At 36.5% G+C, this 26648-nt stretch overlaps 1 protein-coding gene across 6 annotated transcripts in view; it reads right to left on the reverse strand.

Moving 5' to 3' along the window:
• Positions 1–26315, reverse strand: part of NIPBL (NIPBL cohesin loading factor) — a 134755-nt gene extending 108440 nt beyond the window's left edge. For 4 of the 6 annotated variants that reach the window (XM_042028480.1, XM_042028481.1, XM_042028476.1 and 1 more), the window contains exon 1: positions 26141–26315. The gene's annotated coding sequence lies outside the window, so the exon portion shown is untranslated. Of the gene's footprint in view, positions 1–850; positions 906–26140 lie in introns of all 6 variants that reach the window. The other 2 variants (XM_042028477.1, XM_042028478.1) reach the window with 2 other exon arrangements.
• Positions 26316–26648: the final 333 nt, after the last annotated feature.

The raw sequence follows: 26648 nt of genomic DNA on the forward strand, positions 1-26648 counted from the left end.
GTGGTTTACCAAATCCATGATGATTCAATGGAAGAGGGATCATGAAATGCTGTTGCAATTTAGTAAGTCATGAAATGAAGGTAACATAACCAGCAGCAACTTAGAATATTAAAGTAATATAACCAAAGTCTCATCTACATATACTTATTTCCAGCTTTACTTCACTGATACAATTGAATCTGCTTGTTCAAACCTAAATTTTACAAATGTAGAAATACTGTCTAGTTTCACACAAATTTTGTAAACCTCAAGAACTGTAAGTATTTAACTTTCTGTAACTGCCAAAATTAAAAGTTTTTCTTCCAATGCATTTTCAAATTATTTCCAATTAATCAAAAAACTTAAGAGGAAGAGAGCACAACAGAATCAGTTTTTACTCAGAAAGTTTTCATCCTTTTTTGACTGCGAGGGACAGAAATTGCATACTGGGGACTACAAATGGTTCTAAAATTTCATTATATTAACACCCAGTAAAGAATAATTATATAGCCAAGTATCATAATGCTATTCACTCTATTTACTATGTTCTTGGGATAGGGGAATTCGCAATGTATTTTCTCCTCAGTTAAGGATCACTGAACCTTGTTCGGTAAAGAAGGGAAGATATATCACCATGTCCATCACCATTGTTTATAAGACTGCAGTTTAAGGCGTAGATTAAACTCACGTGGTCTCTGATTTTCGTATAAAACAAGTTTCTCTATCATAAGCAACCCATTCTTTGGCTCCAAGCATATGGACTGAAATCATGGCAAAAGCATGGGCCTCCAAACTGGGCTAGAAAGAACATGGTTCTTTTTTTTAACTATCAATTCATTTGCTACATGATTTTTGGTCTAGGCAAACTCACCTGTTGATGCCTCAATTTTTCTTCAAATTTGCACAGGAATGGGATGGCACATCTGCTAAGATACAGAAACAGAACACAAAACTACTCAGCCTCCTTCATTCCTTCCACACTCTTTTCTAAAATTTATCAAACATGGTCATTCACAGAAGCATTCACGAACAAAAGTCCCCTCTGAGTATACATGAAGACAGAGCAAAACTATTCTAGAGTAGAAATGAAACAGTCAATTCCTTTGAAACAAAGAAATGCACTTCAGCAACAGAAATAGTTTTGGTAAAGAGACTGAGTAATACAATATGCATTTAGAAAGCAAGCTTTCCAAAACAGGGTCTTAACTACGGGATTTCTTTGTGAATCACATAGTACATTCAATGCCATTCTCTTATCTCAAAAAAATAGCTCCTATAGCAGCATTGACTACAAATCAACACCATTTCTTTGAAATGTACTCATTTCAAAGAAAAGGAACATGCAGAGCAAGTGCATTTGTTTTTTAAGTGTCCACCTTCAAACGCAGCATCAAATCAGGTTCTTCCTTTCAAACACACCACTTCTTTGGTCCTGCATTATACTTGCAAAATCCTTCAATGGAAACAGCTCAACACTACAAATGTTTGTTTCATTTCCACCTTAAGATACCCAGAAATCTTAATCCTATTAGCACCAGTGGATTTACGTATGAATAGTAAGTTCCAGCTGAACGAAGTGAGGGGGACAAATTAATCTCACCTTTTAGTAGTACCAATGACTCTACCTTCCCAACAGAAAAAACAAAAACCACAAAAACCCAGAAATTTTAGCTATCAATGTAAAAATTCAGTATACATTTAGAAGGCTGCCTGACTAAATTAGATATTAAGTTCCCTTTCAAAGACAGCTACAGTCTAAAACTACCAGTAATTCCATTACTCGAAATACGGCTAAATATACTAGTCCCATATATATAATATTCAGGTTCTTGCAACTTTTGTTATTTACAGACTTTATATTTTCACATCAGAAATTATTAAACAATTTTCACACAGTGTTTTCTTACAAAATAAGAATATCCCTTGATCATGAAGTCCAGACCATTATAATTTACATCACACAATGTACTTCAAATATTTAGTAATTTCATAAACATTTTGCCTTCATCATTCTTACTGGAATGTAATTCCAGTATCTCATTCTTTTGCATTCTAGAGCTTTATATAAATTTCCAGACCGGAATTATTCAGTCAGTTTATGTTCCCTTTTTCTTGCATCCTCTTGGCCGGTAGCTCCTCTCCTTTCCAGATGTGACTCCTTCCAGAAAATTTAGAGCTCATCTGTGTCATCCCCTCTGCAAGCCCCTAAAGACAGGACTGTAGAACACAAGCAGTGTATACTCTTGACAAATTTAACAGCAGGAGAATCACTTTTAAAAACCCACCAAAAAACCCCAAAACATAGTCCCAATCTCAGAAATGGAACAAGAGAGAAAAAAGGCTTGGGAATTGAGGCATGAATAGGTCAAATATTAAGAGTATCACTTGTAAACACTCCAAGCTAGTCGGACATGAGCCAGCTGTAGCCCAAAAGTCATGTAAACAAATTAGTTCTAATTAGTTTTAATTAGTTTAGCTGCACTGTAGCTTATGCTGAGAGCCCTCTGTTGCAAAAATAATTTTTCGCATAAATTTTTCCAACCTTCTTATTATCCTCTACACTTGATGCTTTCTGGTTATTCTCCTCAGCCCAAAAGAATCACACACCAATACATTGTCAATGCATGTATTCTGATACTTGAATATTTCTACAAAGACATATCTTTCCTGACAGATTAAAAAAACTGCATACGCTTTTTAATAGTCTCATTTTACTGATGACTAAGTATTTTGTAATAACATCAGTATACAGAGATCTTATGCTTCCTCTGACATACAATGCTGAAATGCTGTCTGTTTTCAGCATAAATTCTAGTAACGAATCTTTAAATGTACCAACACTTCGCACTTGAATTTTACCCTACTTTTATTTCTGCTGCTCTCAAGGTCATCAAATATTTCCTGACAGGTATTCCCAACCTTCCATATGCTGAGGATAGACAGCAACTTTATATCCACAAGTGATAACTTCTTTTTTTATTCATGGCTTTTTAACAAGTCATTATTTTATAAAGCTTGTGGATTCATATTCCAGAACTCTTATTTCCTAATAACTACCTTTTAATGCCTAACACTGCTGTACATTTCAATGCATTCCTTCTTGCACTAACCTACAAAATTAAATTCTCAACTAGCATATAACTTTTCAGTAGCTAAAATAAAGTACGTTCTTTAGAAAACATTAGATTACATTCTTTAAATATCACTACTGTGAAAGAACATTGAGTTGAAGATATAACAGTAGTCTCCACCTACAAAAAAGGTACATCCATAGGAACTGGAAATAAAAAATAAAAATATTAGGAAGAAACTGAGCTTCTAATTATGATTGCTTTGAGTAACACCCATCAGGAAACACCTCTAGGTAAATTACTTTAGTACAATGATTCCCACTCTTTCTTTCATCATTTAAACATAGAATTTCAAAAACTGGATATGCAATTACAGTAAATCAGATCTCGAAATTTGAAATTACATTTTAATTAGATAAACATCTTAACCTAACTGAAATGTCTAATTCCATCAGATCCATAAGAGGTACCATATAACTTATCCTAGACAGGCGAGTAACCTCCAAATGTTGTGCTTAAATGAAACTTTGTATTCACACTTGGATTATCTTGAATACATCATCCAAGTAAGACTGAACTGGACCAGTATTTTAACAAAGCCTTCTCTCAATAACTCCTGTTGCTACCAAGTGTAGACAATGATTCTAAACAGAAGCTGGCACAAAATCAGCCTCTTTACTGTTACAGGGGCATCTGGACCAACCCTTTGCTCAAAGGAAGAGCAATCTCAAAGTTATGTCAGGTTACTAAGGGCCATCCCAGTCAAAATCTGAATTCTTTCAAGAATGGAGACTCACTGTGCATTTTTCCAGTTAAACCCAGTCAGCATTTCCCTTATTGCAAGAGCAGCTGTTGCTTCTTTTGTTTTGCACCTCAGAGGAGTCTGCTTCGCCTTCTACATAAATGGTCATTATCAGCCAGCTAAAGACAGCATTTCAATCCCTCTCTTAGCTTTCACTTCACCACAGCAACCAAACCTCAAATTCTCCTACATTTCATGCTTCAGCCCCATATCATCTCAGTAGCCCTCTGTCACACTTGCTACGCTTTATCATGGGATTTTTTTTTGTTATCTGTGTCATTTACATTCTGTTTTCAGACTGATTTTGTCTTCATGCCCCACAGCATAATTCATTGTTACAACTGTCATCATGGCATTTTGAGTCCACCTTTTTGTCTTCTATCTTCAACCAGCTTCCATATCTACCCCACAATGTTACAGCTGCAAGATTTTGCAGTTTCTCCCGTATCACTTACATGCTTTGTCTCACACCACATTTCATGCCACCTCCTCCACACTGCCAATAAGGCCAGCCTCCTCTATCATTTGCTCCTTTCATACTAACAGTCAAATGTTTTGAATGCTTTGTTCTGTCTTCTGTACACAAAGTATATTTCCTAGATACATCACAAGTCCTTTGTGTTCTCCACCCTGATATCTTTTTCGAACAATATTCTCCTTAAAAAGCACAGAACACTTGCTGATTATCCTGAAAAAGGTACAACTTGTATACACTAAGGTGCTGGTTTCAGCTGGGGTAGAGTTAACCACGACAACTATTTACATAAACTTGTAAATGTAACTGTATTTACCTACTTTATTTACCCACAAATTACCCCATCTTTCCTGAGAGTGAGAAGTTATTGTAACTTTTGGTTTAGAAGGCAGCTGTACAGCTGAGGTAATGAGCTACTCTTTCACCACTTTTGAAAAACTAGTTATTTCATGTATGGACTTGATTGTTTTCCTGACAAATTGCAGAATGAGTTTATATTGCCAATATTCCAGCTTAGGTCTCTTCTTCAGGCTGCTGTGCACCAGCTGAGCTATGGTCATTGCTGACTTCCTGCAGCTTTGCAAAAAAAATATAGCAAAAGTGCAAACAAGCCTCTGTCAATATACAAAAAACATCATGCTATCGTATTTTGACAACGGAAGTTTAGGCCCAGAAAACATGTGTTTTCTACATCAGGAAGATTTCTGTTTCATTTACTTTTGCATTAGTATGGCAATTTTATAAAAAGTTTGTATTATAGGTTTAGATTAAAAACATGGAAGCAGGAATCTGAATCACTTCAGAATTATTCATATATTTAAAATTTAGACTGTTCACAATCGAAAAGAATTTAAACAGTTTACTGTATTGTTTACATAAACAGAAAAAATGGAGCAAGAAATAACATGATCAGTTGACAAAAGTTAGTCCCATGGCCTTCTGTAAATTAACACATCAAGAAACAGGAAGAGTAAATAGAAATTAACACACAAAACAGTAAATGCAGGACAACCTGAGAATGGGAGATGCTGAGTGAGAGTAGTAGCACTAAAGGTGCTGACATAAAGTAGAGGATAAAGTTCCAAGTAACAGCTGAATTGACTGCCACCGAAAGCTACTGTTCTCACAGCACTGTCTCCGATTCATTATTCATTTCAATGAGAAAAGACAATATAGTACACAAACAGGAGGGTAAGAATGAGATGACCTAACCTTAACCTGAAGGGGGGTACTCAAAAAAAGTCTGTATTTTAATTTTCTAATTCAATTAAGAGCTGGATTGAGAAATAGTAGAAAGACACTAACCATTTCTTTATCTCCCTTTGCCTCTTTCTGTATATTTCCAACATCTAAAGAAAAAACAAGTGTACCTCCTTTCCTCCTATTGTTGTAACCTGCAACTCTTCAAAATGTTGTTTTGCAAAAATATTTTCTCAAAATCAACTATTTTACTTCTTACTGCTTTCCATTTCTCTCAGTTGTATTCACTAGCCAGGTTTCCTTCCATGCTGTCCCCACTGCTTCATGCAAAGATCAAGAGAAATATTTACTACATAAACACCAAGAAAAACTAGGATTAATCCTGCTCCTTTTGCTACCTCATGACAGGACACCAGCAGTATAGTACATCAATGTCAGTGTCAGTGGAAGCACGGGTGAGAAAAGGAGATAATGTTTGAGAGCACTGATACACTGAATTCTTCTGTCCTATCTATCAATATTTCCAAATTCTTACATATTATAGAGTAATAATTCAAACCTGAGATGTATACCTGAACCCAAATATATAGGGGCAAAAAACTACAAAGAAAAACAAAAACAAAGAACCTCCCCAAATAAAGAAACGAAACCCACACAAAGAGAGAAACATCATGGGAACTTTACCATCAGTGAGGAAAATTACTCTGATGAAAGGCCTCTCACCTCCAACTACTCCAGAGACTATGCAGTGATCCAAAGCAGGTAATTTCTGTTTCACCTGTTTCGACCATCTTATTGATAGTTAGTTGGTCTATAGGGGGAAATTGGTCACTTTAAATACTCACACCCCAATGTTCTGCAACTGTCAAACACCCTGACTGTCCCCACATACCTGACAACATATATGTATTTATATACATATAATAACACCACATACTATATCCAAATTAAAATGAAGACATATAATCACTAAAATACACCCAGGTCACTGAAGAATTTCTACCACATTGTCTGGCAGAATCCATGAAACTTTACCTTACACTGGTTGCAGCACAGCAGCATAACAACCCTGGCAACATCTGGCCATTTTCACTGGTACTACTTTAGAGAAAAACACCTAGGACTGAACCAAGTTACTACTACTGTAGACTGGAATATCAGCAAAATGATCATGACTTCTATTTTTATACTGTAGAAGAATTACCCATGCTGGTCTCTGGAGAATCAAACTCAAACTCCACTTGATACTTCACTTGCCAAGGAAACCCTAACAGTTCATTTGAAGGTGGTTTTGGTCTACTGAATAAACTGACTGAAAACAACTCATGGTTGAGGTCTGCAACTTCTATGTATATATGCAGATATTTAACCCATCATGCAAGACTGTGTATACGAATATATGGCATAGTTTTAATTTAATCCTCACTGTTCACTGAAAATGGCTCATTTTATACAGGTTCTTATTTCAAATATAAAGGGCAAGCTCTTCTGTAACTTGAATTCTATTCTGTGCCTGACCTCCAAATCCAAATTAAGAATACAGGCCTTCTAAAGCATTAACATCTTCTGTGTAAAACCTCAGCAATATTTTGGCACCAACTCCAACACTGTCAAGTAATCCTCTTCAAAAAGCTTAATGACCCAAGATGATTCATGACTCACAAACAACAGCACTAGTAAATACTAGAAATTAAGTAGTACTTCAGTGAAGGGGCAAGTAAAGCCTGGGATTCAGCAGCAATATTTCTTGGGAATATTTATGGATCCTGCAGATGTGTTCACTGGCCTGTAAAGGAGCAGAAAGTTATCTTGAGTTTTAAAGGGTGGTAGGCAGAGATGCCTAATCAATACAAGATGTGGTGAACAGGGAGAAGCATTTGACCCCTAAACTGCATGTAGGTATTTCCAGCTCTTAACATAAGACTTTTTTAAACATATAACCTTACACAGGAATTCAGTGAAACCTATTTAGCATACAGAAAATCCAAAGTTAAATGCAAAATACATGGTTAAGGCAAGGCCTAACCAACAGAATGTAATAACACATTCTTCAAAATATCAGTTCGCATGTCAAAACAGTGTATAACTATTCTAGCGGTTAACTTCAAAAATATTTTCTTCTTGTCAACATTTCTGCTACAATGCAACCAAGATCTCTCAAGCAGTAGTTAGAAAAGGTGCTTCTTAACAATTGTTTCTTAATAATTTAATTAACAATTAATTAATCTTTCACGCAATTTCAAGTATCAATAGGCACAAGCTGTGTAAGCTGTGGAATGGCTGAACTCAATGATCTACAGTTGGTCTTCATCTAAGACGTCTTTTCCAACCAACACAATTCTGTGATTCTAAGCTGGGTATGACACCTGACCAGCCAGACCCTCTGTTGAAGGTACTGGAAAATTTAAAAGTTGCAAAGCTTTTAAAAATATTTTTTTTCCTTTTTTAGTCATACCACCTTCTACATCATTTTACCATGTTTTGCACACTCTTCAAGCTAAGAACTTGAAAAGCTAAGAAATTAAACTCAGAAATAACTTCAAGTACAGAGAAGAGTGATTACACCATTAATATTAACATATGGTCTCATAGTATGTCTCTCACTGGTTTAATATGTTCAGTTGGATAGACAAATCCTTATGAAAAATAATAAACTAATTTCCAACACAGTAATGCATGTCTTCCATTGTTTCAGAAAATAGACTGAAAGGCAACTGACATAATCGTACTGAAATAATCAAATATTCTGAAAGGCTGTTTTTTAGGAATCAATACATTTTTTGTTAAGAGTCACAGTTTGACTGCCTGGGGCTTTTTCTGCCTGGTACTCAAACTGGTGTTCAAATTACACATTTGTTAGTTCTCTTTGTATTATACACAAACACACACTCAGATAATACAAGCAAGATTAATGATATCAAGCCAATCATAAAAATTTCTGGCCAGCAACACTTACCAGTAACAGGACCTAAATTATGAATCTTTTTTAGTTTGAGTAAACTAAAGCTGTAGTTACAAGGGTGGCTGGACGAGCAATATCAAAATGAGAGCTAAAAGAAGAACCACTGTGAAACTAGAAAATTATTAGAGGATTTCAGATTTTGTTAGTCACAGTTAAACTCCTGCATATGACAATCTATTTGGTAACATGTTTTAAAACAAATGTAAAACTCTGTATTTTCCACCTCGAACACAAAACATGGGAAGGAAAAGATACATAAACTGGAAAGGACTCTCAGTCAATATGTAATGACTGCATGCAACGGTATTACCACAGATATTTAATCTTTTTTAAAGACTGTCCTTTTAACAGATTCAAACAAAATTGCAGTGTTAAGGAGGCTCTTACCACAAAAGGTAAATAAAACTTGATAGTGAGGTTTCATTCACCGATTTTGAATAAAAGCATTTTTCCTTTTTTTTCCAGTTTTGGACAGTCAGAAGATCAGAGCCGTGTACATCCACTACTTCTCACTACAACTCAACAGTTCTGAATAAACTAGTTTAATAGACTCATTTAAAGTCAGTAATTGCAAAGCTTCTGCACTATCTATTGTGGAAAAAAGTATCACTGTTCAGATAAACAAAGTACCTATTCTATAATTTAGGATAGGGTGTGCACTGACTAAGCATGGTCACTCCCAACAAACCTCCTTGCTCTAAAAAGAGAGGCTTAATTTTGCATCATCCATAAAAGCTTGGATTAATAATCTTTATGCTTCCCCAGTACTATACTGTCAAACTCATATAATTAAACCACCAATTTTATAGTACAGGAATAAATTCAGCTAAATGTCATTGACTACCATAGTTTACCTAGCTGGTCTTAATATAATCATTGCACCCAGAGTATTTTTTTTTAGCTTAGGGAAATTTAAATGTAGCACACTCAAAACTGGGGAGCTGAATAAGCAAAGTTGTTCATATTATAATTGTCCTGTCATATGAACTTGACAAAAAAAAATATAGCAGGCAGAGTTAAGGATGAGAGATAAACTGAACCGCAGACATCTTAACTCTCTGTGTCTTGTACTTTCCAAGAACAGATCTGGTAAACAGGCAATAGTCTTTTGGAAAAAAAAAATAAAGGAAAAAGAAAGGAAAAAAAATCATGCTAGTGACAAGGCAACTGAACCCTCTCCCTAAGTCCTTGGCATCTCCTGTAATATCTTAATAAACCTACCTATTTAACAAAAATTTTAAATACTCTATGAGTTCAGAGCAGTCTAAGGTTCTCTGAAGTGGTCTGTGATAGGTTCTAGAAAATAACTGGAAAAACAAGAAGCATACAAGACTGGAAGATATCTTACAGCTACTAACTTACATATGTATAGAAACAGAAATAATTTAATGGCCAGAAGTTTTAGGACATTATTCAGATCACATTACAGCATATGAGACCCCTATAAATAAAGTACAGGGGGGAGACACTGGACATTGGTGAAAATCCCACTTCTCTCACCTTCAGTGGGTAGAGAGAAAATATTTATGCCCTTCCCAAACACCTATCCATTTAACTCAATGAGAATTTTTAAAATTAGAATGCTTCGCTGAGCACTGTCATACGTCAAAGTGGACACATCTTAGAAATAGACTTTAATTTAAAATAACAGAACTTAGTTGTTTCAACTTTATAACATTGCAGTACTTCTAAAATAAAACAATTACATTCTACAATTGCAGGTCTAGTACACTTTGATTTGAATTTTCCCCACAAATATCACTATGTTGTTTTCAAAAGTCAGATTAAGGATTTTTACTGATGCAAGATTTCCAAAAAACAGAGATGCTATACAGTGTTCCTATTTTGCTTCGGAGCAGAGTATCATCAAAAACTGTACATTCCACATGGAAAGTCCTCACTAGATCATATAACCGCTACAACTTAATATAAGAAAGAAAACAAGACAACACATTCATACATGTAGATCCATTTTACCCCAAAAGCAAAGAAAATAAAAGATACAGGCAGAATTATCTATTATATTGAAATGTGTAAGTTGTTAGTATCTTCCAACCAGCCAAAACATTTCTCAGGATCTATTTTAGCAACATATTTTGAAAGTCAGTATTCCTGATTATAAAATCATTTATAAGTACTTCTAATCAAGCACTGCAATACCATAAAACAAACAATGAAATTCATTGCAAATCAACAACAAATGCTCCCTCAGAAATCAAGTTTTCTCCCACAAACCTACCCAACTTACTGACGTCAAAATACTTCTCTTTATATTTTGCAAGGCGAGAAAGGGACTATCTAGTTCATGTCACATACTTGCAAAGCTCTGGCCTCATTCATACATCACCCAACCAGTATCTTCTGTCAATGCTCCAAAGTAAAACAGGACAAGAAAGATTTTTATTTCCCTGTACCCCCCGAGCAGTCTTTCATGATGTGGCTTCTTCACTGGCTTATGAGTGCTAGTGATTAAATAGCCAATTTCAAAATTGTGGGGGACGGTGGGAAAACAAAGAGATGAGCAAGCCCTTAATAATGAAAAACAACTACACTTTTCTAAAAAGTAGATATTTAAACTGGCATCAGAGAAATGCAGAAATCTAATTCTCAGTGTAAGAGCAGCTTGGTTTAGGTTTAGCTAAGCCTGTTTTCAACTTCACTTACTAAAGTATTCACATGGCCTTTCCAGCAAGTATATTCTAATTATGTCACATATACAAACTCTAACATACAAAAGCAAGGAGTTAATGAAATTGACAAATAAAAAACACACCAAAACTCCATTAATATGTGAAAGAAAAAAGTGCTCTTAGCAATACTTGTTCAAAGAAATTACTGGTAAAACCTGAGAGAGGATAAATGCATTGCTACTGCTTCTTTACTCATTAATGTACAGCACATATTTTTTCCATATTTATATAAATAAGTCACACCTTCCAATATGAGGAAGTTGGTCATTAATTAATGATCAAAACTGCAAAATCTGCATTTTCCCATGTGTGAACTTTATTTCTATGAGTTGTAGATACCATTTAATTGATCAAATAAAAATCCATGTGCATCCTATATCTAAATCTAAATTCTAAACAGATGAGCTAATGTAAAAGAAGTATGTCTTAGGCCAGGGACACAGTTCCAAGTTCCTGGCTGCGCTGCCAAGTGGACTATGTTATGGGCACATGGGGAAGGCCCAAGAACTCCTTCATGAAGGTTAAATTAGTCCTCACACGGTCACACCACAAAAATCAACACTGAATCCTTCCACCCCTGACAACCCACAGATGTTCTTTATCTGTTATGTACTTTATTCTCCAGGTACTTAATTCTAAACGACAACCATCTCTTCTTAAAGGTTTGAACCTCACTACTGTGGAAGAGAAGGCTAATTATAGCTCTCAATTTCACTGAGGCTTTAATACAAAACTTTTGACTAGAATTTAGACAGCATTATTGTTCCAGCTGTTGCTAAGGTAAAGGTGAACCATGGCCCATGTGCTACAGATACCAGATAATCATAATTGACCATGCAGATCATCAAATTAATGAATAAACTGAAGACTAGATTAGTGAGTCATGCTTAATTTTTTAATAGAATTTATACAATTGGATGCTGAGCACTTTATTTTCATAATCTGTTGAACCACAATAACTTGCAATTACATTTTCCCTTTTTCTAGGAAGGGAGAGGATTTTAAAATAACGTAAGTTACATTTGAAGTGTCACAAAGAATCACAGAATATTCTGAGTTGGAAGACCCACAAGGATCATCATCCAGCTCATAAATGATTGGCCCATATAGGGAACAAATCTCCAGCCTTGGTGTTACTAGTAGTATGCTTGAACCAACTGAGCTAAATTTTACCTATCTTGAAAAAAATATTAAAACCTCACAAAATTGAATTATTATCATTTTATCTTCTACTTACTTTAAAACTAAACATTTTAAAATATCCTAAAATAAATGTGCTATGCTTTTCAGTTCACTCTCTCGTAAGACAAATACAGTTACAGTTGTTTGCCAATCATAAATCACTGATGAATGAAGATAAGTATGTACAAAGTAAGATGTAAACCATAGCACTGCTAGAAATATATACCTGTAGGGCAGTACCTTTGAGGGAAGACTAAAGCTGATCTTTGCAGTCTTTCCTGAGATGCAGTTAATAACACCCACCTTTTAGAACAATGGCTCAATCTTTCTGCTATGAAACATTAACATTGTTTCACAAGTCACAAGCTCATTTTGGAGTTTTTTCTCAATTCTCTGCAGCTTTGCTACAATCCACATGGTTTTTTTCCAAACTGAAAGTTATTTTAGCACAAAGCAGACACAGAAGCGACACATCTTTTTGGGAATATTCTAACAATTCAGAAGCATCAAAAATTAAGGATGATACCCTTCTAGTTTCACTCACATGCCATCTGAAGAGAAACCAGAAGCATCTGAAATGGATCAGGTATCAAATACCCTAGATTTGCATCAAAACTGACATATACATGCTGAAGTAGGAATAAGGAGTAGCTAATACTATTTCATCCCTATTTTGGATGCCAAGGCACCTATACACGCAGGCACACTAACCACTGGTAGCCACTTGTCCAGGCCATAAAACTACTGAGTTTTTGTCCTGTTTCTCAACAGAATAATTACTAACTTACCAATCTCTGTGATTAAACACACAACTGAGAGAACAGTGCCTTAGCAGCAAGGTAAAGATCTGTTCTTGTGTGAACAGGTTGTTTACGTCCAGAAAAAAATAAACCCTTCACGTTAAACTCACAGGATATGATCCTGGGACACATCTCAACTCATAATCCTTTTTTTCTCTTTAACAGTTGCTATGGGAGACCATAATTTAGAGTCTGCAGAACCACAAGCGGCCTTCCCAGGCCAAATGTTTGACATCATTGTCTGCATGCTTTGGCATACATGATAATACTTGTGTCTGAGACACAAATTTATACTGACAGTAGTATTCTGTATAGTACTAAACTGCTATCTCACATAATCCAACATTCACTTACTTTTGTGTCTTCCAGGTTCATATTACAAGGAACTTGAGCTCCCCCCACTGCTAATTATTCCTACTGTTTACTCACAACAAACATCCTCTTCTACATTTTCTAAGACACTGACTGTCAAGGAGGTACTTCTTATTTCTGAAAGATTTTAAGGTGAATTCTCAAAGACAACTCTGCTTTTTCATTGGGCAAGTATCTGAATTATTACCAAGCAAACACATAAGCATTTTACACAGGTGTTTATAAAAAAATCCTCAAAACTTTCAAGTTATCTGACGCTAATTAACACACCACTGATAAATGTGTTAGTAAGCTAAATGAGTGCTGAATTTTTAAACTATGTTCAGAAAGTTATTGCAAAGTTATTGCAAAGCAATCACAAGTGGGAGCCCAGCACTACATTTCAGCAATTAGCACACCAGACCACAACCCACTCCCAACCCATTCCCCCAAAATACAAACTTTAACTTACAAAGATCCAGGAAACAAGGATTACGAAAAAACCAAATTAACCACGGAACAATACTAAGTAACTACATCAGGATCATAAAGCTACTGTAAGCCTTAATCGGGTAAATCTAGCCCAAAAATTATTAGGTATTATTTAAAGAAAAAAAGAGCTATTTTGTCTTGTGTGGACCCACTATGTACTACTATAATCATTGAGTTCATTAAATAAATATTTTATTGTATGTGAATACCCTAACATTAAGGTCCTTGTTATTTCTTATTTTAGGAAGCAAATGTGTTGACATCAATTTTAAGTAATCATACATGTGTAAACCCACTGAAAGTAATCCATTTGCAAATGTATCATTTCAAAGCATTATTAATGAACCTGCATGTAGCTTTATTAACAGAATATTTATTCATCATAATCACGCACATGAAACTAAACTGAATTCTTCCTATCAAGATGAATGTCATTTTGCAAATAAAACTTCTAAGTTCTGTACAGTAAGTTTAATGTCTTTGGTAACTGAGGCTATTTCTATAGGGTCACCTTTAAAACTAAAGTTTGTCGATTTTCTAACTTTTATTTGATTCATTACAAAATAGTATAAGCACGTAAGCATCATCATAAAACTGATGTTTCTGTTCTTGTTTAAAATAATTATCTGCTACATCTATAACAAGCTTTATGATATCATCTATCCAAATTTCAAAATTTGTGTATTTTACAATGACGATTTCACCCATTTTGTTTGTCCTTCCCAAAACACGTGGTCCAATTTACACCTGTATCAATAATCAGGTGCAGCTAGTAGCCTTTAAATGTTTTTGTTTCAGACAAATACTGTTCTCTCCCAAATTTTACATAGGGTTACATGGAGTGTCAGCCACTCTCAGGCAAGCTGATTAGCCCAAGTAGATTACACTCTCTAGTTAACTGTGCATCAGCTGACTTTCAGTAACTGTACATAATGCCCATGAAAAATGCAAATTAATCTAACCTTCCTTAACCAACAATGCAACAGGTTTAAAATAACCCAAGTTATGTGCAATTGCCACATGCTACATATACACAATTGAATGTTCACTGTAACTGAGCATGCAATAACTTCAAATTATCAGGACTTGTGTTGAATTCTCAGAAGTCCACCTACAGAACTTTTTATAAGACATTACTGACTAATTGTTTATCAAGATATGATTAGGAACTTGCTTAATTTCATGACATCATATGTCTACTTTGAGTCTAGAAAAAAGATTTGTCAGGAATAAACACAAACATTTACAAAACAAGAGAGAATTTCTATTCTGAAGTCCACTAATTCAATACAAGCATTTAATATGCCACTAAATTAAATAAATGGTTCTCATTATTCTTTCTCCAGGTTGCAGGCTAAAATTATAGTATGATGTGAAAACTGAGAATGTTTACTTTACAAGAATGATGACTTGTTCATGTAATGATATTTAGCGAATTACAGACAAACCAGTCTTTAAATGGTACCATTTTTATTGCAATTCCTCAAATATTTTAATTATATTTTCCATGGTAAAAATAATTATCTATTTTTGCAAATAACATGACTAAATTTTACATCATGCTAGATAGAATGCAAGCAGGAATTACTCCAGTGAGTAAATATGCAGAGTCATAACTTTAAATAATCTTTTATAATAGTGACTGTAGAGTGCACAGCGTGCTCCTACAACTCTCTAAGCCATTAGTTGCCTAACTTATCACCAGAAAAGTTCACCTACAACCTTGCTTCAGTGTATGTCAGAACTAAGCAGCTCAACACCTGTTTTACATGTAAGCCTGGGCAAGATCTTCAGAGTAGGAAAGCCCAGTCATACAGATGCTTTGAACATACCTAACATACAAAACTGATTACTTGGCACTATGTACTAGCCACTGCCTCCAACACTTTACTCAAAATCTCAGGAGCACAGAGATAGAACACTTGCTCGAGGTATCAGATACAGATTCGGAAATCCTCCTCAGCAGCAGGACACTCAAACATGCCTTTGTCACTATCTCTTAGCGTCTTTAACTGGCTCTATACTTCATGGGGTATATCCATGAAGTATAGAGGCAGTTGAAAAATCCTCCTGTTGAAATAGTACTACATCACAGTGCAAAGAAAATTAATTAGAACAGGGAAAAAAAGTGAAGAAGATAATATGATTTTCAAACAAAGTGATTTAAACTGAATTCCAGGATGTAAAAATCTCTCCAATGTTGACTAACCAATATGGATCCCTCACTTAGCACCACAGGAGCTGAGTTCCATTTTGCACTCTCACACATCTCAAACTTTTGACTGACATTCTAGGGCTGATCGTTTCAACAGCAATATCACAACAAAGACCCTTTTTGATCTCACTCCAATTCCTTTTTATGATGTAGAAATCAAGATTGAAAATTTTACTTATTGCACTGTAACAGCTATTTTAAAAGACAATGCTTAAAAATGTATCACACTAAATGCAGAGCTGTATAAAAAACTCTCAAAAATGTTAAGAGGTGTGACTTTAAAAACATCCTCTAAAACAGAGCACTCAGCACTAAAAAGTTGATATCAAACTACAACATTACTTTTTCTGAGTATCAACTCATAGGTTCCTAGACTTTTACAGAAAATCCCACACCCCTAGGCTGAAAGTCTTTGCAAAGTCAATCAAAAGTTAATAAATGTCCCTTGCCTCCAAGAATTCCAACACAGTCCTTGGATTATGTAATTGTGTAACACTTCCCTGATACCCCCAGGCCCAATCTTCCTTCAGCTTACAGGTGTGATCTGCTCTGGAAATGAATCAGCAGCTATTCATAAGGCTGTAAGGTCTGTTGTACACATGACACTTCAGCTCCAAGTAAAAACAAAGAAAATATGAAGGGAAAGATGCTTCAGATCAGATAGCAGGAAACAGAAAAATGCCACTCTTGGGAATCTCATTCTATTTTTATTACCAATGGTAAATATTTCTGTGTTCCTTTCATCCTGCGGGCTCCAAAGCCTAATTTGAACAAGCACTGATTAGTCATATTTGTAACCAAAATTAACAAGATTTGTTCCACTATTATCATACAAATCATGATGCAAAGAAAAAAGCAAGTCAATTTAAAATTAAGGCTGTACACTTGCTCCAGTTAGACTTCCGAAGTTAATAAAGACCAAGTTCTGCATCTCAGTACTCAACTTGCATGATCATATACTACCCTCAAAAACATTTAAAAATAAGCATTTGTGGAGCGTTATAAGATTCCAATACAGACCACAGAAAAGCCTATGAGGAAATTAAGACTTCTGTCTCTGGAGCAGGGCTTCATGACATGAATCAATTCAGGTAAAAGGCTATACACCGAACACCAAAGAGAAATCAAGATGTTTAATCATAAAAGACAGGACTGCAAGCAATTTCAAGAGTTTATCCCTTTCCCCAAGGCAGAATCAACAATATCTAAGGCAAATAGTAGGAGATGTCCACACACCTGTTGTATTAAAAAAAAAAAAATTATAAAACACAATCCAACTTACTTTACACAGTCAGTGAAATAGACATCCTGTTGTCAGTAAAAAAGGCATGACAGAGTACCACAATGCATTCACAAAGGTGGCACACATACCAGGTACCTACACAGGTAATCTGAACTACAGAATCTCCTAGCATTTGCTCTTATAAGAAGTAGTCCAAATTTCTGAGCTTTTTTTTCTTACTATGTTATTTTCTCAGTTTAGAAGGAAAAAAAAAAAAAAAAAAAAAGGACAATTGAAACAATGAATTCCTCTGTGTGAAACAATGCTTCTTTGCCCAGCCAATCCTTGTTTTGTACCTCCGGCTTCTCAGGCAATTTCTTCTCCTTCCCCTCTCTGGCCTCTCTCAGAAGACACTTCCCATCCGTTCTCATCCCCAAACTGCTTTCCTTGACAGTAGAAGCAAATCTACAGTACCTTTTTGCCTTGGCTGCTTGATAAGCCTGTTTCACAGCTCTTGCTTTATCTTTCTTAAGGACATTTATATCTGCCCCACCAGCTCCTTTATCCAGTCATCATAGTTCAGTAATTATTTCATAGAATAACAGAATGATCCTGGGTTGGAAGGAACCTTAAAGGTCATCTTCCATGCCATGAGCAAGAACACCTTCCACTAACCCCATCCAACCTGGCCTTGAACGCTTCTTGGGATGGGGCACTACAATTTCTTTGGGCAACATATTAAGTATCTCACCACTCTCACAGTAAAAAATTCCTTCCTAAAACCTAATCTAAACTTTCCCTCTGTCATCTTAAAGCCATTCCTTGTTGTCCTAGGACTACATGCCCTTGTAAAAGATGCCTCTCCAACTTTCCCAAAATGCCTCACTTAGGCACTCAAAAGTGCTATGAAGTCTCTCCCTAGAGCCTTCTTTTCTTCAGGCTGAACAATCCCAATTTCCTCAGACTGTCTTCATAGGAGATGTGTTGATCATCTTAAGGAGTGGCCCTGCTCCTAAAGAACTTCAAAGCTCCTACCTCCTCCCAATTATTCCTACCCTTCAAACTCCATTCCCTTCCCATCTGTGTACGTCTGGTTCCAGTCCACCACACTCCTTCTCCATATGTTCACCCTTCCATCCATCTGCAACTTTACTTCTTGTCTTTTACACACTTAAATTAATCTGTATTGTGGATAAGCAGGGAATGGACACCATAAAATTAAGAGTTTGTACCACATCTCACTGCTTAGAACTTATTAGGAAAGCTCTGTTGTGCACACAAAATTTTTCAACAATAGTGCCTGCAATCAGGGAAGTCAGTGTATTTTTTCGACACTAATAATTTGGCCAATTTTTGGAAAGCTTTTTAAATGGCAATAAAATGCACATTATTAATTCAAAAAGTCATCTCACACTGAAATTCTAAACTCCTTTTCCCAAAAAACAGTGGTGCTCCAATTGCTTGGAAAAAAGGTCAGGAATAATTTTTAAACATTTTTTTCTCTATTGTGACCTTTAGAAGCCAGTGAACTATGTTAATTTAAAACATTATTCAGAGAGTAAGTCAATAAAGGGCATTCACTCAACATGGAAGATTTTGGCCCAAATGACCGAAGTTCAGCAAAGTCAGAAGTAAAATCATTACCTTTAAATAGTATGTCAGTAAGCAGGAAACTGAGAGGAGAACACTACCAGTCCTACCTATATGCAAGGAGAAACATGCATTCTTAAAGTCAGCCAGTAAATCTGTTAAGAAATGCTTCATATCCTTGTAACTGCCAAATTTTAACAGAATAAATGAAATTTTGCTCTGTTACAGGTTATGCCTCAACAGGAGTTTTTAAAAGAAACTGCCAAGAAGAACCAACCACCACTGCACATGCTAGCAGAAAAAAAATCAATTTCCCACTATTTCAGAAGAAAAAAAGGACATATAGCATCCACACAGTAAAAAACAATCACATCACCTTAGTTTTAACTAGAAAGTTAGCATCCACATCATCAAATAGATTTTAAATTTTCCCTCCAGAAAAAAAAAACAAAGTTTAAAAAAAATCAAAGATTTTAAATCTTCACAAAGAACTCCCCACAAATTCTCACCACAGCCTCATTAGAATCTTATCAAAATTTTTCCAGCTTTTAGACTACAAAAAGCAGGTTCCAGCTTATTTTTTCTACAGACATTTTTTTAAGTCAGCTGCTGTACACAGCATCTGGTGAGGGCCCTCTAAATTTTTCCTCCTATCCTCAATATCCAGAAAGCATATCTGAAGAAAGAGAGAAAGCAACACATCTGAAGGGAAAATAATATGAAAGAAAAGGGGACAGTCTTATTAAGTCGTAAGAGGTGAAAACAAAATTTCAGAGACAGAGTATTTGCAACCTCATCCTTTCTGAGCACCTGGCCAACGCAGAGAAAAGGCTGAGTTCAAAGATGAGAGATAGAAATTGCATTATCACAAACACATATTTGTTATTCAGCGAGCTTAGGGGGGAAAAAAGAGAGAAAAAAGGTTAGTACTACAAAAACAAGCATCAAAGTACTAAGAAATGTCAGAATTATGGTTGCTTATATCTACATTTTAGTCCCTTGTGTGTTGTGATAGTCATCATATACCATTTCTTGTCATTGACAGGATCACTGCCCCATTTATGGCACATGACATGAAACACAAACTTAAAAAGTAGGAGGCCCCTTATGTGGGACGTAACACGTTCCTGTTTAGGAATTTTAATAAAACACAGTTAATAAAACCAATTCATTTAAAAGTTTCTCATTCAAAACATCTTTTGCTGGGAACTGACACTTACGAAAATCAACTCTTCTTAAAAAAAATCAAAACCAGAAAAACCAAAACAAATTAACAAAAACCCTCCACATACATACTCTCACAGAAAACCTTCACAAGTAAATATAGAAAGGAAAGACGTTAATAAGACTAAAGTGCCACTTATTCAGCTTGTTCCATAATGTACTCACAGCCCCTGAGCCATGCCTTGAGTACATGATATAAAAAGCCACAGGGGAAGAAAGAAGTTCAATAAGTTCTCTGAGTTCTCTCTCTGATAAAAATTATGCATTTGGGCCTGGACTTCCTACATCCCCAAAGCAATTTTCTGACCAGGAACGCACTTATTACACCTCAGAACAGCTTTGCTTCCCTAACAGTCTTAGGGGAGCTTGACAACTGACTGACATCGCAGTGGCGTGACCACTAGATGCAGAGGTGGGCATTCAAGCAGTCTACATCAACTGCAACAATTATCATCAAGTCAAGAGCCAGAGTTTTTTCCCCCCAAGAGTCAAAACCCAACACTTTGGACACCTTCCAACAGGAACTAGCAATCCTAGAGAGTAACAGTAACATTTTGTATCTCTATGTTCAATATTGTAGCCACAATGTTTAATTACTTGCAGCATTTGGGTTACGATCTAGTCCCGTTCTCAGTTCTCCCTGATAAACTTCAAGAGATAGATGGTGATTCTTTTTTAGGTTCTCAGGCAGGAAGTCTGTTCTTTTCCATTTGTTGGCATGATCAAAAGAGTTGAAATATAATAGATGTTTAAGGCCCTCAGTGAAAATCCATTCTATAATTTTTAGAGCTTCAGGAGAAACAATGAACCTAACATGTCGAAATGTAGAACACACATGACCACAAATAAGGTCAACAAAAACAATATTATTAACTTCCTTAGTGCTGTAAAGTAACTTTAAAAATCTGAAGAGTAAAGCATACATGCCACAATAGGCAAGATTTATAAGTTTTTAAAACTACTTTGATTCAGTTTCAGTCTTTCATCTATAAAAGTGAAATAGTATTTTACAGATGTGCAAAACCAAAGCTCTCTGATGTTTGCAAAGCACTTTATTTTGAGATAACTCTACAAATTAAAACATGAAAACACTTCAGTCTTCCTGAAAGGCTGGGATGTACACAGCAGGTAATAAGGCAGCAGGCTACACACTGAATGGTAAGTATATAAACTAGGTTATAAGAGTATAGTGGTCAGCCGTCATTTCCCATGCCCTGTATGAGGCACTGAACTGGGGCTGCAAGGGTAGGGTTGAATATAATGGTGCAGTTAAAGGCCCAGCTCCTCAGTCTGCTGTTTCCTTGTCTAATTCCCTTATTTTTCAGCCTAGGGCTTTCTGACACTGTTCATCTAAAATGCACTGCATGTCTACACATACACACTGCTACAAAAACCAAAGTGCTTCAAATCAAATCACAGCAATAAAACGAAAAATTTAATTATCTATTCATATAAAAAATCTGAGATCTCTGATTACTTATACTTAAAACTGATACAAACTCTAAAGGCCACAAAAATTAACTTTTTCTAGAATTTTTTATGGCTTCAACATGAAAACTGGTCTTGGATATTTACATTCTTTTAAAGTTATTTGTGTAGACCAGGTAATCACCTTCAAATACAGTATCAACAACCATGTTCAATCTGACTGGAATCCCTCTTAGTTTCCACATACAGTTGGGCCAAAATCCTTTCTCCCTTCCCTTTTGCTGGGCAGATTTTCCACGGTTAACAGTAGGGACAGGAAGTGAGACGCAAATCACAGGTCCTGCACAATTCTCCTCAAACACAGTTCCTTACTCATGGGGTGTCACAGATGTCAATGTAAAACACTTCTTTCACACCTGCTTTGGGGGTCAGGATCAGCTACTAAGAAGTATGTTTGTAATACAAAGAAAATAAAAATACAAATGTAGATTAATTAAAGACTTTAAGAAAACAAGTGTTTAACAATTGTAATTTCAAGAGTACTTCCTTTTTTATTATTAAAAGGGATCATTATTGTACAGCATTATTAGCAAAAATACACAGGTATCACCGATTCCAAGCATTTTCTTGCATGTGTCTCTCTGCAACTGAGTGTTCATTACTGCTGTTGTTCCTAAATCAGAAGCTAACATAACCTGTACTACTTCTAATAAAGGCAAATGAAAAACAAGATCAAAAGTAAGTGGTATGATATTGAAATGGCTATTCTTTCAAAAACAGTCCTAGTGTTTTCTGACACTAAATAGCCACCCTAATGCTGGAGGACCCACCTTATACCTACCAGTCACCAAATTCTAAAGCTATCACTACTCATATTTTTCTGATTAAGTATGCCCATAGTCGTTATCCAAATTACACACATTCATGAATATTACACACTCCTCTAACATAATTTCTGGAAATCATAAACTTGTGAAATTGAAGACTTGACTTCTTTCCTAGGTCTAGATATTCAGGACAGAAGTACATTTTTTTTCTCACTACTTATAGCAATTATCCAGAAATTTCACATTTCTTGTGCAATTTTTATGAAATATTAATATAAATTCAATTTAATCAGTTTAACCCTTTGTAATATAACAGATTTAAAAGTCAAGTTGCCACTGAACACATAAAAATAGGAATAGGATCTCTAGCTCAAATCAATTTGCATTTTTCATCTAGTATCTTCCAAAATATAGTTTATTTATATTGTAGAGGACTATATACGTGAAAAACCTTGGGTTAAAGTTATATTACCATAATAATCACACTAACACAACACCACAAACAAACAAAAAGGTTCTGTCCTAAGGAAATCACTATCTACGGCCTCAACTCTGCAAGAAGAGTTGTATGAACATTTATGTACATGGAGTCTCAAGCATAAGGTTTCACAGGGGTACCTGTGCTCTTATGTAGAATAAGGATCTTCAAAAGGGCTTAGGGATATAATTTTGCTTCTCTGATCCTGTCTGTTGCTTCTAAATCAAAACTTAAACATTTCAAAATTTAAAAAATATATTATTTTACTGGTATGCCTGTTTCTACGTCCTTATTTTTAAAAAGTATAAAACCAGCTTTAATCAACAGCAGAATACTTCAGGAACAGATTTTTGTTGGAATAACTTCAGGTAAAATGTTCAAGAAGTTGAGGAAAAAAAAAAACCTGTACAGAGGAAGCAAATTCAAAATGTACAAAACAGTCAAAAGTACAAAATAAAACAGAAAGAAGCATTTTCCTCTTTTTGTTAAAATAATTGTTACAACTAATGTTTTGAGAATAATTAATTTAGTATTTCTATAACATCAGTAAAAGAAATACATTGTCCTTAAGCAACTGCCTGTTGTGATAAACATTGGATCAGTACAAGCTCCTAACATCAGGGAAAAAGTAGTATGAAAGTGCCACATGCCTGCTTCACACATACACACTCTCTTAAATATGCTAAAACATGCAACTCAAAAGAAGAATAAGTTCTCTTATTAATACTTCGACTTTAAATATTTCTGTAAAACTGTATAAACTGTGATAAAGTAACTAATTCAAGATTAACCACATAATGGCTCACAAGAACAAACCCAAAAAACTCATTACAAATAAAATAGACATCATCTTACATTTCCCTTTATAAATACATGTATTTTTCCTTCCAGAAAAGTGCATCAGTTCCGATTAAAAAAAAAAAAAAAAAGGAAAAAGGAAAAAAAAAGGGTGCTGTAAACACAACCACACAACCCTGGCAAGATAAATTTGACAGGAACTGTGTAACTGCAGTAGCTCATTTCCTGCTCATATCTAGAATATTTAAAGCAAACCTCCTTAAATGAAAAATCAGTCAGAAAAGTTCACTACTGTTAGCTTAACAAACACATTCTTCTTAGAACGGCAGCTGCCTGAAACAGAGACGAAAGAAACGCTAGGGCTATAATGTCGCTTCTTGATGATGAAAACTACCCAGGAATTACAACTACTTCTGCACAGTCCTTTCTTTCCTGTGAGGCAGAGTTACACTCGGCTTCAACACACGCTGTGGGCCAAAAGCAAACAGCAATTCTGCTGTTACACACCGAGGTGGGGACAGTTAGAGACGACTAGTGGCTCCCTCTGCATTTCACAAAGTTTAAAAATAAAAAGCTGCTTTTTCGAACTGTAAATGGTTCCTCTCCACGCACGTAGGCCTGAGGCCCTGTTGCAAACAGTGTCTAACAGGACCAGGCAGCACAAAGACAGGAATGGGAGATTAGTGGGAGGAAGGGAGGCCGGGATTGGGGCTCAGCAGGATCTTCTGGCTTTTTAAAATTCAAACTGCTCCCTGACCAATACAAATCACGGACACGCTACTGACTACTACACGGATTTACAGCATTAAAAACACGCCTTCTACGTGACAGCTATATTAACTTCACCCTTTTAAACATGTATCAGGCCACGCGGGAGGCACGATAGCAGAGTTTTATTTATAAGACTGAACACGATGCACCAGAAGTTACTCTATCAGATATAGTAACCATATATTATAACAACAAATCTACCTGAACAACTAAAAAACCTGCTGAAGATTTAACAAATTATGTAATGTCAATGCTCATTTGCCACTTACAAAATTCCTTGCTACAAGGATGAAAACTTTGCATCTTAAAATTTCCTGCAACTATGTAATTTATGTATTTTTTTTAGTTCACAGGGTGTTTGTTTTAAATCTGCCTGAGTTTTTAGCAACACTTACAACTTTACCACTTATAAGTCCAAGACTTACTTTATTGTAAATCAGCTACCATTTATTTACAAAGACCTGAGATTAATAAATAATAATTTTCAAAATACGTTTGACCTGTAAAAATGACACCTAATTACATATTCAAACATCATGGACACAAACAGCCAATAACAACCTCAGGATCTCAAAGTGATATGTCCTGACAAGAAAAGATGACACTTTTTAAGCATTCCTCACATTTCACTTAAATAAATTGACATTTGATTCTCAAGTATTTTGATTAAGATCTCATCTTCACCTTGGTCCCTTAAATGTCATAAACGCAACACTTTACACACGATCCATTGCCTGTTTTCTGTTTGTTAGAAGAAGAAAATGGTATTTCCTTTTTTAATATATATTTCTGTAACATATACAGCACAAAGACAGCAAGATTGTGTGGAGTACCTGATACAATATGCTTGTCTATCTGTATTTCCTGGGTCTGCAGGTGTCCGTGTTGTGTCAATCATCCCTCAAGCACTATTTTATACTATAAATATACTGAATCATTAACACACTAATCAATAATATTATTTAGAGATTAAACGCCTGCAGTTTATAAAACCAAAAGCATTCAAACTTTTTAATGTTCAGAACACAGTTGGTTAGAAGGAGAAGGTAATAGCAAAGAGAGGTGGCATTTTTGTTTCTTAGTATTTACATTGTCTCTCCTCCCCTATTCCGCCAGTTACTCCTGGCCCACTTCAGAGGGCTCTCTGCGCTGGGACCTTCCTTCCCTGACCTAGGTGAAGTTGTAAATATGGCAAAGGATCAGTGCACATTTGCGACTAATTGTATTGTTTCCACCTCCTCCTCCTCCTCCTCCTGCTCTTTTCGGGTTGAGGCCTGTCACTGAGCAGCCGCTTCGCCTTTCTAATCCCCGAGCTGGAGTAAAGGCGCTGGCCGGCGGGCCTGCGCCCTCCGCCGGGCCTGGGCCTCCCGGCAGCCCGGCAGGAACCAACCTCCTCCGCCAGACCCGAACGAGCAGGAAGGAGGGCTGCGAAATAAACACCTCCGGTTGCCACTTACTCCCCTCTACCCCGGATAACAGCTAATCCCCTCTGCTCCCGGCAGTGCTGGGCCGCTGGGCTGAGAGGCCCGGCCCGCTGCTGGAGAGGGCAGGGAGGGGAAGGGGAGACAAGGAGGGGGGATTACCTGAGCAAATCGGCGTCTGAATCCAACGAGAATCCGAGAGAGGGGGAAAGAAATCCGCCCCCCTCCCTCCTCAGAGGAGCCGCCGCCGCTGCTGGGCCGCCGCCGCCGCCGCGGAGCAGGAGGAGGAGGGGAGATAATATAACAACAATAATCCGGGCCGGGAGGGGGGCTGGCTCCTCTTCCGTCTCCTCCTTAGTGCAGCGAACATGTAGAGCCGGGGGGTGTGCGGCCGAGGCAAAGCCCTTCCCCCCGAGCCTGCTTCACAACATCAACACGGGCCGGGCCGCGCCGAACCGGTTCCGAGCCGCGCTCCGAGCCAGGGAGAGCAGGAGGTGGCCGAGGGGCAGCGCTGCCAAGGGGCCGCCGCCGCCGCCGCTCCCTCCGAGAGTGCGAGCGCAGGAGGGCGGGGAGGGGCGGCCTGGGCACGGTGAGTCGGTACCGAGCAGGGGGGGCAGGGGGAGAGAAGGGCGAGGAGGGGGAAGGATCCTGTGTGTGTCTCTCTCGCTCC

The sequence above is a fragment of the Corvus kubaryi genome, unplaced genomic scaffold, assembly GCF_017639235.1.
Source record: "Corvus kubaryi isolate FWS band 111438036 unplaced genomic scaffold, C.kubaryi_AGA036_p1.0 37308, whole genome shotgun sequence".
Classification (NCBI taxonomy): domain Eukaryota; kingdom Metazoa; phylum Chordata; class Aves; order Passeriformes; family Corvidae; genus Corvus; species Corvus kubaryi.